The sequence below is a fragment of the Rhinatrema bivittatum genome, chromosome 1, assembly GCF_901001135.1.
Source record: "Rhinatrema bivittatum chromosome 1, aRhiBiv1.1, whole genome shotgun sequence".
In the NCBI taxonomy this organism is placed as follows: Eukaryota; Metazoa; Chordata; class Amphibia; order Gymnophiona; family Rhinatrematidae; genus Rhinatrema; species Rhinatrema bivittatum.
The window spans coordinates 480,988,396-481,000,713 of NC_042615.1; the positions used below are offsets into that span (position 1 = coordinate 480,988,396).

Genomic DNA, 12,318 nt, shown 5'->3' on the forward strand with positions numbered 1-12,318 from the left:
ACCCTTAACAGAAACATGGGGGTAGCCTGCATGGGCTTGCTGGGCAGACGTGATGGACTATTTGGTCTTTTTCTGCCATCATTACTACGTGACTGTGACGTGACTTGACAGTGGGACCTGCTCATTTCTGTTTCCTTAGACATAAGCTTTCGCATCGATTCTCCATGCTGCAGCTGCATTTAAGTGCGATGGCTGATCTCATGTGACGTCAGCTTCTGATCACCCATCAAACCCCTCCTCCACTTTTTATGACTCTGGAATTTGTTGCCAGAGGATGTGGTTAGTGCAGTTAGTATAGCTGTGTTTAAAAAAGGATTGGATAAGTTCTTGGAGGAGAAGTCCATTACCTGCTATTAATCAAGTTGACTTAGAAAATAACCACTGCTATTACTAGCAATGGTAACATGGAATAGACTTAGTTTTTGGGTACTTGCCAGGTTCTTATGGCCTGGATTGGCCACTGTTGGAAACAGGATGCTGGGCTTGATGGACCCTTGGTCTGACCCAGTATGGCATGTTCTCATGTTCTTATGTTCTTATGATTTACATTTTCTAGTAATGTCATCTTTTGCTCATTCAGTTCAGACCTGAGGAAGGGAATAAAGGCTCCTTAAAACCAGTCAAGAAATGTATTGTTAGTCCAATAAAAAGGAATCAGTTTATATATTTTTGTAGTTTTTGCTTGTTAACCTTTATTTCTGTGCATTCAAGTGATCTAACATGGCAACGTAATCTCATATAAAACTCCGGTCAGTTTCATGCTTCTTGCTGAGAGAGCTAAAGAGGTGTCACAATGTCATCTCACATAAATCCGCTTGTAACCAATTTTTTTCTTTGGGGTTTTTTTTGGGTTTTTTTTTTAGCTTTCAATGTCTTTTGCCAGATGATCCATCATTTGAGAGCTTTTGAACCCCCCTGGCCACCTGTTATCCTGCAAACACATACAATGTGAACATCAAAAACTTTACTTCACCAATTCTTCAAACTGTGACAAGGTGAAAGCAGCAGGACACAGCTAGCAGAAAGATTGTGTTCTGGAAGAGTAAATGGAATGCTGTCATCTTTCTTTTCAGTAAAGCAGTGAGATAGCAACTTGGCAGCAGTATCAGTTTGATCTGAAAATATAGCATTGTGGTTAGTTATCGCGTTGGTACATGCAGTTGAAACAAAGGTCACAAATAAGGTGAGGGTGATACCTATTTATATGGACTAACACACTTCTGACTTGCTTTCCAGAACCATGATCTTTTCTTCAGGTCAGTCACAGACTCCTCTGTGTTTCTCTCTCTCTCTCTCGTCCTTTCTATGGGGAAATGGAGTCTGTGTTACACATTTATTGGTTTTCCATTTGTACCTTCAGTTTTCTTGACTAAAGAAATTTCTTTTGATATTTTTGGCTTCACTTCTCTTCCCACTGGTTTATTTTTGAGCATACCTTATCCAAATATTTTCCCTGGTTCTGGGATCTCCTATTGCCTCCTGGCTCTGGTGTAAGGAGCAATTTACCAAATGAGGTGGCAGAAACTGGCCAGGGAAAGAAAACCTGCTTGAATGTGTGACCCCCTGCTTCAGGCAATGGTGTGCACTCATCTTTCAGCAGAGCATTACCACATGGTGCCCTGCAGTTCTGTGGATGACTTTGCAGACCAATGGGCACTGAACAGAGTGCTCTGCTCTGTTTCTATCCCTCCCAAATTTACACTTCATTTATATATATATATATATATATATATATATATATATATATATCTTTTCTTCTTCAAGCAGTAGAATGATCTGCTAACTTTGTATGGGAAGACTGTGATGTTCCCCTTCCTTACTAACCTTGGAAGCACACCTTCAATAAGTGCGAGCAGCCCCTAAGCTTCCCTTGCCAGGGTAATGGTGTTGCTCTGGATTCTATCTCATTTTCGATTCTTGTCTTCCCGTGCATTGTTTGTTTCTTTTAAGTACAGCTGGGATTCAACTATGGAGCTTTTACAAGCCGAGGTGAGTTCTTTGATTAGAAAGTCTAGCACAGTGGTTCCCAACCCTGTCCTGGGGACCCTCCAGCCAGTCGGGTTTTCAGGATATTCACAATGAATATGCATGAGAGGAAATTTGCATGCACTGTCTCCATAACATGCACATTTTCTCTCATGCATATTCATTGTGGATATCCTGAAAACCCGACTGGGTGGGGGATCCCCAGGACAGGGTTGGGAACCACAGGTCTAGCAAATGTTGTAGTGGACCTAAGGTGGCTCTAAAATAAATAAAGGGCACTATTCTCTGTGAATGTGAGAATATCAGCATCCATTAGGTTTATTTAAAAAAAGGTAGATAACTAAGCGGTGATAGCCCCTCCCCCCATACAAAACAGTTAATAACAAGATTCATGCCATAAAATGATTTTATTTCTAGGTATCAACTACAGAGTAGCATTAAGAGCTATGTTACCAAATTTACAAGTAAACTCTCATTTGTTCTTTTTACCTGCATATAACCAAGGAACCTAGGAAACCTACTCAGGATTTCACATCTTATGACCCTAATATGGTGTTTTCCAACTAGTGTGCCTTCAGACCCGATCAAGTGTGCCATGGAAACATCAGCCAGACCAGCACATGGGCTCTGCTGTCAGCACCTCACAGTAACAATAGTCACTCGCTTAAAGGTGTAAATACTCTTTTCTGAGGATATGAATAATCATGCATGCCTCTTCTTCCTGGCTACAGCATGAGCCCTGGAGTGTGATTAATTAGTGGGCAGCATGGAGGGCATGGATAGCTGGGATCCACTTTGTGAGCACCCATTGCACACAACACCTCCTCATCTTCCCTGTCTTTAAGCCATTCCAGCTTCTGCCATATCCTAAGATTGCGTGAGAGGAAGACGGCATACACTGAGCCTGGAATTGACTCACTCTGAGTGTAGGGAGCAGAAGCAGCAGCAGTGGAGGAGCTCTGGTAGCTACATGCAGCAGCCAAGGTAATTAAGTGAGCTGTCTGCACACACCACACCAACATCTCTCTTCTCCTGGACTTGTTTATAGAGGGAGCTGGACCACTGTGATGAGCTCATGTATGTCTCTGCCCTCTTTTTCCCTTTGTTTTATCATTTGGAAGAGAGTCTGATGAGGCTTTCAATGCTTCCCTAAATTTTCTTTTGACAATATGAATCCATCCACACTGCCTTCTCCATGGAAGCTGATGTGCCACACATTAGTAGTATATAGGGCACAAATCTTGTCAAAACTTTGTTTTGACAGGTGGCCATGCCCTCTTTCAGTTTAAGCCCTGCCCCTTTTCATGTCCTCAGCCAATCAGCATTGACATCTGGGTTAAGCCCCTACGCACATGTCCCGCTTCCCAGCCAATCAGCATTTACTTCCAGGTTAAATCATATCCCTTTGTTGAAATCTGGCCTTGCTCTGCCCAAGCCACACTCTTTTTGCTCATGGGGCAGCCATTTTTGCTGCCTGGGAGCCGCCATCTTGGATAACAGCATGGTTAAAAGGAGCCGCCCTCTTGGATGACATCTCCGGAAATAACATCACAGCTAACAGGGGGCAACTATGTTGGATGACATCACTGGAAATTACATCACTGCTAAAAGGGGAGGTGCTGTGTTTGCTGAATGACAACACAGCAGTGCTTCTCTTCCCCATACAGAGGGGCATGCTTAGCATGCCTTAAGAACATAAGAAATTGCCATGCTGGGTCAGACCAAGGGTCCATCAAGCTCAGCATCCTGTTTCTAACAGAGGCCTTTCGTGAGGAAAGTAAAATACAGGGCTAAATGCGGTTTTTGTAGGAGTAATAATAATAATAATAATATAATTTGAATAATACATTCCTTAACAAAATATTTATCCACCACATTTTTTTTAATTCACAGGTTTAACTTGTAACCATAATAGAAACAGAAATGATGGCAGAAAAGGACCAAAATGGTCAATCCAGTTTGCCTAGCAAGCTTATGGTAGTAACTGCAGGCCATACAAGTCACCTTTATAATTATCAGTTTCCCAGACTGTCAAAGTCAGGGCCCTTGTTGGTTGCTGTTTAAGTCCAATTCCCCATTACCTCTTGCCACTGAAGCAGAGAGCAATTTTGGAGTTGCATCAACAGCATTAAGGCTTATTGGTTAAGGGTAGTAACCGCCGTATCAGCAAGTTACTCCCATGCTTATTTGTTTTCAAGTCTGTGCAATTCAATGTCTTAGTTGGTTGCTATCTGAATCCAGTTCCCCTTTTCTTCTTTCCCCCCTGCTGTTGAAGCAAAGAGCAATAATGGAGTTGCATCAACAACATAAAGGCTTATTGGTTATGGGGAGTAATCATCACACCAGCAACTTACCCCCATGCACTCTCTAGCCTTAAGGAATCCACAGTGTTTATCTGTTATGGTTGAGTGGTGTTTGGGTGGATCTTTGGGTACAGTGGTAGATGACCACGCCCACGGGGAGGAGCCCCGTGAAGAGCCACAGTACTAGGCTAGACTCAGAACACACAAGCAGTTAGTTCTTTATTATACAGCTTGAAGAGTACCACCAGAGGTGGCAGTAGTGAGGCAGTCTGGTAGTTGCAGTCTCAGGGACCTCTGCAGAGGGAGCCCTTCTCACCCTGTTGGTATCAGAAGGTTCCGAAGCAGGTTTCCCAGCAAGGAAGTACTGTGGATGAGAAAGACTGAGAGTTAAAGTACTCACTAGGTGTTTGCTGTAGTTATGCAATTCCACCAGGTCATAGAAGGAAGTGAAGGCACCGAGGCAGGGATAGCAGACCCTTGAGGAGCGAGTAACTGTTCCCTGTAAGGCACATGAAATAAAGCAGAGAGCCCCTGAGGAGCAGGTACCCAGGTTAGCAGTTACCCCGAAGGGCAGAGAGAGAGAGCTTCCAGCGGCAGCAAGGATGTGGCAGAGTAGCGTAGACAGGAATGGATTTGAGTCCTTGCTAACTCAGTGAGCTAGCAAATTAGAATAGGTTATATACCTGGATGGCATGATGTCAGCAAGGGGGAATGCCCCCGAGGTTCACACCAAGGTTGAAATAAAGACGTGGGTGGCGCTCGCTCACGCACCCTGGTAGGTACCTGGGAGGAGCATGGCAGGAGGCTGCACCATAACCATTCTGGGAACACTAGAATGGTCGGCTTGTAGACGCAGCAGTAGCCATCTTTCCTAGGTAAGCGGGAGCAGTGAATAAGGTGAGGCAAACGAGGCGAAGCCGTCTAGCACCGATGGACACAACAGTACCCCCCTTCAAAGGGCATCCATGCTGTTTCCTACCAGGTCTTGGTTTCTGAAGATGCAATCTATGGCAGTCTTGTAGCATCTCTTTATCCAGTATATTAGCCAATGGAGTCCAAGAGTTTTCTTCAGGTCCATAGCCTCCCCAAGATAGGAGATATTCCCATACTCTGCCTCTTTTTCTCACATCGAGAATAGCATCTACTTTCTATTCGATGTCTTCTTCTGCATCTATTGGTGTAGCTTCTGGTGTTTTGTTGGAGAACTCACTAAGGATCAATGGCTTCAATAGTGAGACGTGGAATGCATTGTGGATCTTCAATGTAGATGGTAGCTTCCGACCTAGTCGTCGGAGAATAGGAAATGGTCCAACAAATCGAGGAGCGAAGCGAGCTGAAGGTAGTTTAAGTCTCAAGTGCTTAGTGGATAGCCAGACTTTGTCACCAGGCTGAAACTCTGGAGCCTTGCAGTGGTGAGCATCATATCCTTTTTTAGCTCTAAGTCCTGCTTTAAGAAGCATCTCTTTTGTCTGAGTCCAAAGTTGTTGAATATCTTTGGCAGTTGATTGAGCTGCCGGGGATGACACTGATAATGGAAGTGGCAGTGGTGGCAGTGGTAGTCATCTGTAAACCACTTTGAATGGTGTTGATCCAGTGGATGTCGCTGGATGAGAATTGATGGCGAATTTAGCCCAGGGCAACAGTTCACTCCAATCATTCTGGTGAGTGTTCACGTAGGCACGAATGAACTGCTTGAGTGTCCTGTTCATTCTCTCTGTTTGCCCATTAGATTGTGGATGGTATGCTGAGGTGAAGTCGAGAGAAATATCAAACTTCTTGCATAGTGCCTTCCAGAACTTAGCTGTGAATTGGGCTCCTCGATCGGACACTATGTGCTTAGGCATGCCGTGGAGGCGGAAGATGTGCCTGATGAAGAGCTTGGCGAGCTCCATGGTGGTGGGTAATCCAGGGAGAGCCACAAAGTGAGCCATCTTTGAGAACCGATCAACAGTAACCCAAATCGTGTTGTTTCCTCCTGAAAGTGGTAAGTCTACCACAAAGTCTGTGGCGATATTGTCACTGTGTACCAACTTGTCAGGCTGCATTGTGACTAGAGAACAATAACTAACACATACCCAAACCCAAGACATGCTGAAAAGAAAAAACGTTTTTCAATGGTTTTAAATAGGTCTTGTCTCTAGCTAAGTCAACAGTAGTTCAGATGACAAGAGCATTAGATTTCCATTCTAAAGAACCTGGTTTTATCCTGGAACTTCAGTAGCAATTATTTTTGTAAAACAGCTGGGTGTTTTTGCAAATAGTTGACATGCATAAAGAATACATTTTAACAAGACTACAAAGTAATCATCCTAAACAGGCTGAGAATACCTTTTTTCTTATGATGTTGGAACGGATAGAAATGGGGCCAACAAGTCTGAACTTGTGAGTGTGGGTGGAAGGCAGAGGCACAACCACACAGTGTGCATAGAAAAAGATGGCAGGCGTCAGCGGCCATCAAATGGACTTCCAGACCAGAGGATATGGGGGACATGAGATGGTGGATTGAACTGAGGCTTTGGAAACAAACACACATATATGCTCTTTATTGTAAAAGTGTATTTAGCTTGCTCATACAATCAACAGTGCACTGCATTATAAAAAAAATGATGGCAAGGCATCCTACATGACAATTGCAAGGCGTATCTCTTAGAAACACCTGGGCAGAATTTTCACGAGTGTCTGAAATAAGTGCTGGTATGTGGAAAGGCAGACACTAAGAAGCGTTTATGATATGCTGTGTCTCGAGTGTGTCCTAAGCGTATTGGTGTTGGCAGGGTATAAGATGGAAATACTGGGGCTTTGTAATGAGGACATACAGTTATGGATCCGATCAATTCTGTCAAACATGCAGAGGACTTCCAGGCTGCTCTAAGCCAACTACTTAGGCCCAGCATCGATAAAGATCAAATGATGCTTATCAACTGCATAATCTGTAAAAGAGAGCACACCTTATATTTTAAAACAACTCAGTGATGTTCTTGTATCTTTTTGCAGAAATGAAAACTGTTGTAGATGTTTGAAGCAACCCAAGATATATTTTGAAATAACAATGATACTATGTACAGAATTCCATAACCAGCTTTTGTTTTTTGTAATGTGTGTGTGTGTGTGTGAGTATTTTGAAACTATGCATAAAGGATGATATATACACTTTTAACAAAATCTTTAGGTGGCATGCTTCCTGTTTTTTTGTTAAAAGATGAGAATAGAAGAGAAATCAGACTTTTTGTTGCCCCTCTGTTACTAAAGACAAAATAATGCATGCTGACAGATGGAAAAATAGGTTAATATTCTCTGGGCGTTTCTTTACAAAGAATGTGTATTTTATGTGATAAGCAATAAGGGGTAGATTTTCAAAGCAGTGTGCGGGCGTACATATGCGCGAACTACCCGGCGTGCACACATGTACACCTGATTTTACAACTAGCATGCGCAGGCGCATACAAGTTGTAAATTCAGGGGTTGGCGCGTGCAAGGGGGTGCACAATTGTGCACCTTGCTTGCGCCGAGCCACGCTGCCTTCCCCTGTTCCTTCCCCCTAACCTAACCTTCCCACCCCTTCCCCTAACCTTTCCCTCCCCAGCCCTACTCTAACCCCCCAAAGTCTTAACAAACCTTTTATGCCTGCCTGGAGGCAGGCGCAGGTTGTGCACGCCAGCAGCCTGCCGACACGCGATCCTCCAACACAGCAGCAGTGGCCGTTGTGTCGGAGGGCTCTGGCCCTGCCCCGCTCCAGACCACCCTGCCCACACCCCCCCTGAGGGTGGATATGATAGAGGTGTTTAAAATCATGAGAGATCTAGAACGGGTAGATGTGAATCGGTTATTTACTCTTTCGGATAGTAGACAGACTAGGGGGCACTCCATGAAGTTAGCATGGGGCACATTTATAAAATAGGCCTGGTGCACGTAGAGCTTTTAAAATCTGGCCCTAAATTTAACAATTTAATTCTCAGATGTTGTTACAAAATATTATAATTTGACTGTCTTCTACACCGGTTTGTTGCAAAAGATATGAATAGAAAAATGAATCTCAGTTTCCAAGGATAGAAGTTCTTGCATCTCTTGTAGTCTGTGTAGTTCAGAAACGAGCTGTAATAAAGTATGATATAAACACATTTATAATAAAGATACTATGGATTCAACTGTATATTGTGTCCTATCAGTCCATGTAGGTGCTGCAGCTCCAGGGGAGTATGGGGGTCAGGAAAGAACATGACGGGGGGTTGAGCCAAGGTGGTGGCTGACTGACAGGTTGGAGAAGGAGCTGTCTGATACTTTAAACTTTTCTCCTAAAATAGCCAGTCTATTTGAATTTCCTGATGCCGCATACTAAATGTAAGGCTAGCTAGCAGTTTCTGAAAGTCTGGAGGTAAAGCAGATGTCAATACAGACCTTTTTCACCTCAACGTTGAAGGATCCGGGAGCGAGGGCTGCGGATGGTCAGGATGCAGAGTGAGCATCCTCACCACTGGCCAACGAGATCTCGTTGAGTCCTGGCATGCCAAAGACGCCATCCTCACCCCAGCGTGAGAGGCAAGCAGGAGAAACAGTGGCGAAAACCCTCCCAGAGACCCTGACTGAGCCTGGAGCTCTAAAGAAGGTAGAATTGGGAGCTGCATCAGAAGTTCAATGATTTCAATTGGGATCTTATTTACCTTCAGCCCTAAACGACAACAGTCTCGTTGCTTCTACACTGGAATCTGGAAGGGACTATGACGCTGTGGCTGTGAATAGGGGTGAGCCATTACAAGTTTTATCCCCCGTTCTTGTTAAGCTGGCTATTATTACAATAGACTCAATATGGGATGCACTTGCAGCTATTGAAACGATTGTTAACTTGTCTAAATCCATCCTAGAAATGAGCAAAAGTAATATATATAATGAAGAAAGAATCTCGATCCAAGAAAGAAAAGTAAATGCTATGGAAGAGAAGATAAAAGTTGTGGAAATTCATCAACAGAATATGTTACAACTTGAAAACGTCCAAAATAAGAAAATCGAGAATATAGAAAATTCCTTGCGCAGTTTGAATGTAAGGGTAATGAATTTCCCGATAATAAGTCAGATGTTACCTATGGACTTGTTCAAGAAATACCTGAATGTGGTCTTAAAAATACCTTTGGAAGCAACACCTTTGATCACAAAGGTTTATTATTTGCCACAAAAAAGATCTGAGACTGAGCAAGGAAGTCAGGAAACTCAGCAACAGCTGATGAATCTTACTAACGTCTTAGAATTAACTCAAGAGGACTAGGTCACTTTGAGAGGAACATTATTTGTGACGATCGCTTTTCATACTGAGAAAAATAACGTACTGAGGTTATTTTTCCATAATAGAACTGAGCTGTTCTATGGGCAAAAAGTATGGTTGTTCCTGGATATTACAAGGGCAACACAGGAAAGAAGAAAGAAATTTCTAGAAATGAGAGAAGAAGCAGTGTCAAAATGCTCAAGATATATACTGCGTTAGCTATGTAAATGCATCATACAATTTCAAAATGCCAGTTATGTATTTGAGCCGACACAGCTTCACTTTTTCCTTGACTCACATCCCACTGCGACATAACCTCTGCTGAATGGCATGAGTAGGCTTTCTCAGTCAGCCCCCGTATATTTCCTTTTGCTTAATGGATGTATAAATTTCGCTCTTAAAATTGCAATTGCCACCCCCCTAGATTACTTAACTAAAAGTGGTATAAAATATAAGTACTTTCTGTAAGAATAATAATAGTGATATGTGTAATAGTGAAGCTTTTGTTTATACTACTTGCTTTTTCCTTCACAATGATTTATTCTGTGTAAAAGTTAAAATGCAATAAAATTAAAATAAAAATAAAAAGGAAATAACATGACAACCAAGCACGTGCTGCTCAATCAAACAGGGTAAACATTAACATGGAGCATGCTGGGATAGCCATGTTTTATGATCTTATAGGAAAACAGGTCAATGTAGGGCATGCTCAGTCAATGGCCTTTTTTTTTGTTTTCAGAGATAGCATTACCATGGAACATGCAAAGATAGCTGTGTTTAATGATTTCACAGGAAATGACATCACAGACATGCACAGTACAGACCACCTGCCTACAAAAAAAAAATATTGAGATATTCAAACAATCATTAGGTTTATTATTATCATCATCATTGATATTATTTTTTTGGTTTTGTCATAGTAAAACAGTTTGCTTCCTATGCTACTGTAAAACATTTTGCTCACAGTGCTTTCAGGATTTACGTCCCCTCTGCCCCGTACGTGCTCTGAGACACTTTCAATGGGGAGAATGCATTCACATGGACATATTTTTAACTGAGAGATGATATTATAAACACAACTTGTGTTCAACAAGTTTTCTAACACATATTAGGTAATTTCAATTCTACAATACTGTTTTTCCCATTTTTTTTTAAAGTTTAATATTAAGATTTATTATGGGGAGAGGGTGGTGGTAGATGGCAATATGCCTTCTCCCCTACTCCCCCCCCCCCTCATTGGGTGAAACACAGATCCCTGCTTGCAAATTTGTTATCAGTGAGAAGAATGCTTGCGATTCTACACTTGTGCTCTACCAAAGAAAAACATCATAACTGACTTGTTTACACTAAGATAAAAAAAAAAAAGAATTCATTTCTGCCCCTGCCTATGATTAACGGTAAGAATGTGAGGGATTGATGCAGGAATGGCTGTAGGATTTAAAATAAATGGCTTCCACATATTCTGAAGTGTACTATCTGTGTTCTAAACTATTATGAAGTGGACCCTTAAGCTGAAGAAAGGTGACCAGGACATAAGTTGAAATCCTTTCTTCAGGAGGCGAGACTGGACAACACTGAAACCCCACTAATCTTCACCAAAACTAACCCTCGTTCCCCTTAGGTTGAGCCCTTGGGGGCCGGAGTCAGCTGGACTTACTTGGGATTTCAGATTGAGGACCGGACTCAGCACAGACAGGAGGATCAAAGTAGACAGCGAAGATCGATGGATGTCAGCCAAAAATTAAAGATTTTATTAAAAATAATTACTGGTATTTGACAACAGGAATCAGAAAATACAAGGACAAAATCTGTAAATTACAGCAAGTCCAAATATCACAGGAAAACCCAGAACCTCAGGAGTTACAGGAGATAAAAAATAAAGAACTTGGCACTTGAAAGAAAATGTTGCCAAAGCACTAGTGCTGTGCTGGAACTTTCCTATATAATTCCCTGCATTGTGATGTCATTGTGATGTCAGAACTAGGCTCAAGAAAAAAAAAAGAAACTATTGCTCCTTTAGAAACACAGAGGAGGATGACGGAGCCCTGACCACGCAATCGCCTTGGACTTGCAGCCAACCCCCGGCAGCGAATGATCCCAGAGGCAAACTGAAAATTAATTTAGAGACCTGATGACCAGGGTGCCTGTCAGAAACTGCACCACTCCCTGACTAACCCCCACGCACGCCGCCATTAAATTAGATACTCGACGTCCGGGGCGTGCCACAGCCCGGCCCAAGGTAAGCAGAATCGACCACGTAACAGTAGCCCTCCCTCTAGACCTCCTCTGGAAGGTTTCGGTTTTCCTGGATGATTTGCATGGAATTGTCAAATTAAATTCTTATCTAAAATGTTAGAAGCTGGTTCCCAAGAATTTTCTTCCGGACCATATCCTTCCCAAGACAAAAGATATTCCCAACTTTATCCATGCTTTTGAACATCCAGGATTTCATGTACTTGATAGATAATGTCACTCTCCGCTGTAAACTGTGGTGAATCAGGAATTCTTCGAGTGGGCCAAGAGAGTATGAGTGGTTTAAGAAGAGATACATGGAAGGAATTATGAATTTTTAATGAAGGAGGTAGTCATAGTTGATATGTCACTGGTCCTAATTGTTTGAGCACTAACAAAGGGACAATATATCGGGAAGCCAGATGCATGGAAGGAACCTTTAAATGGATATTACGAGTACTAAGCCACACTCTATCTCCTTGCAAAAATTGAGGTGCCAGTTTACGATGGCGATCAAAATATCTTTTAGCTGTTAAACCTGCT

General features: G+C 42.5%; 1 long non-coding RNA gene across 1 annotated transcript; it reads right to left on the minus strand.

Annotated features, from left to right (window-relative positions):
• Nucleotides 1–701: 701 nt before the first annotated feature.
• On the minus strand, nucleotides 702–11,429 carry LOC115081170. The gene is made up of 3 exons (XR_003853741.1): nucleotides 11,201–11,429; nucleotides 1,197–1,303; nucleotides 702–1,115 (listed from the first exon to the last, which is right to left on the minus strand). It is a non-coding gene; the product is annotated as an uncharacterized LOC115081170 (long non-coding RNA).
• Nucleotides 11,430–12,318: the final 889 nt, after the last annotated feature.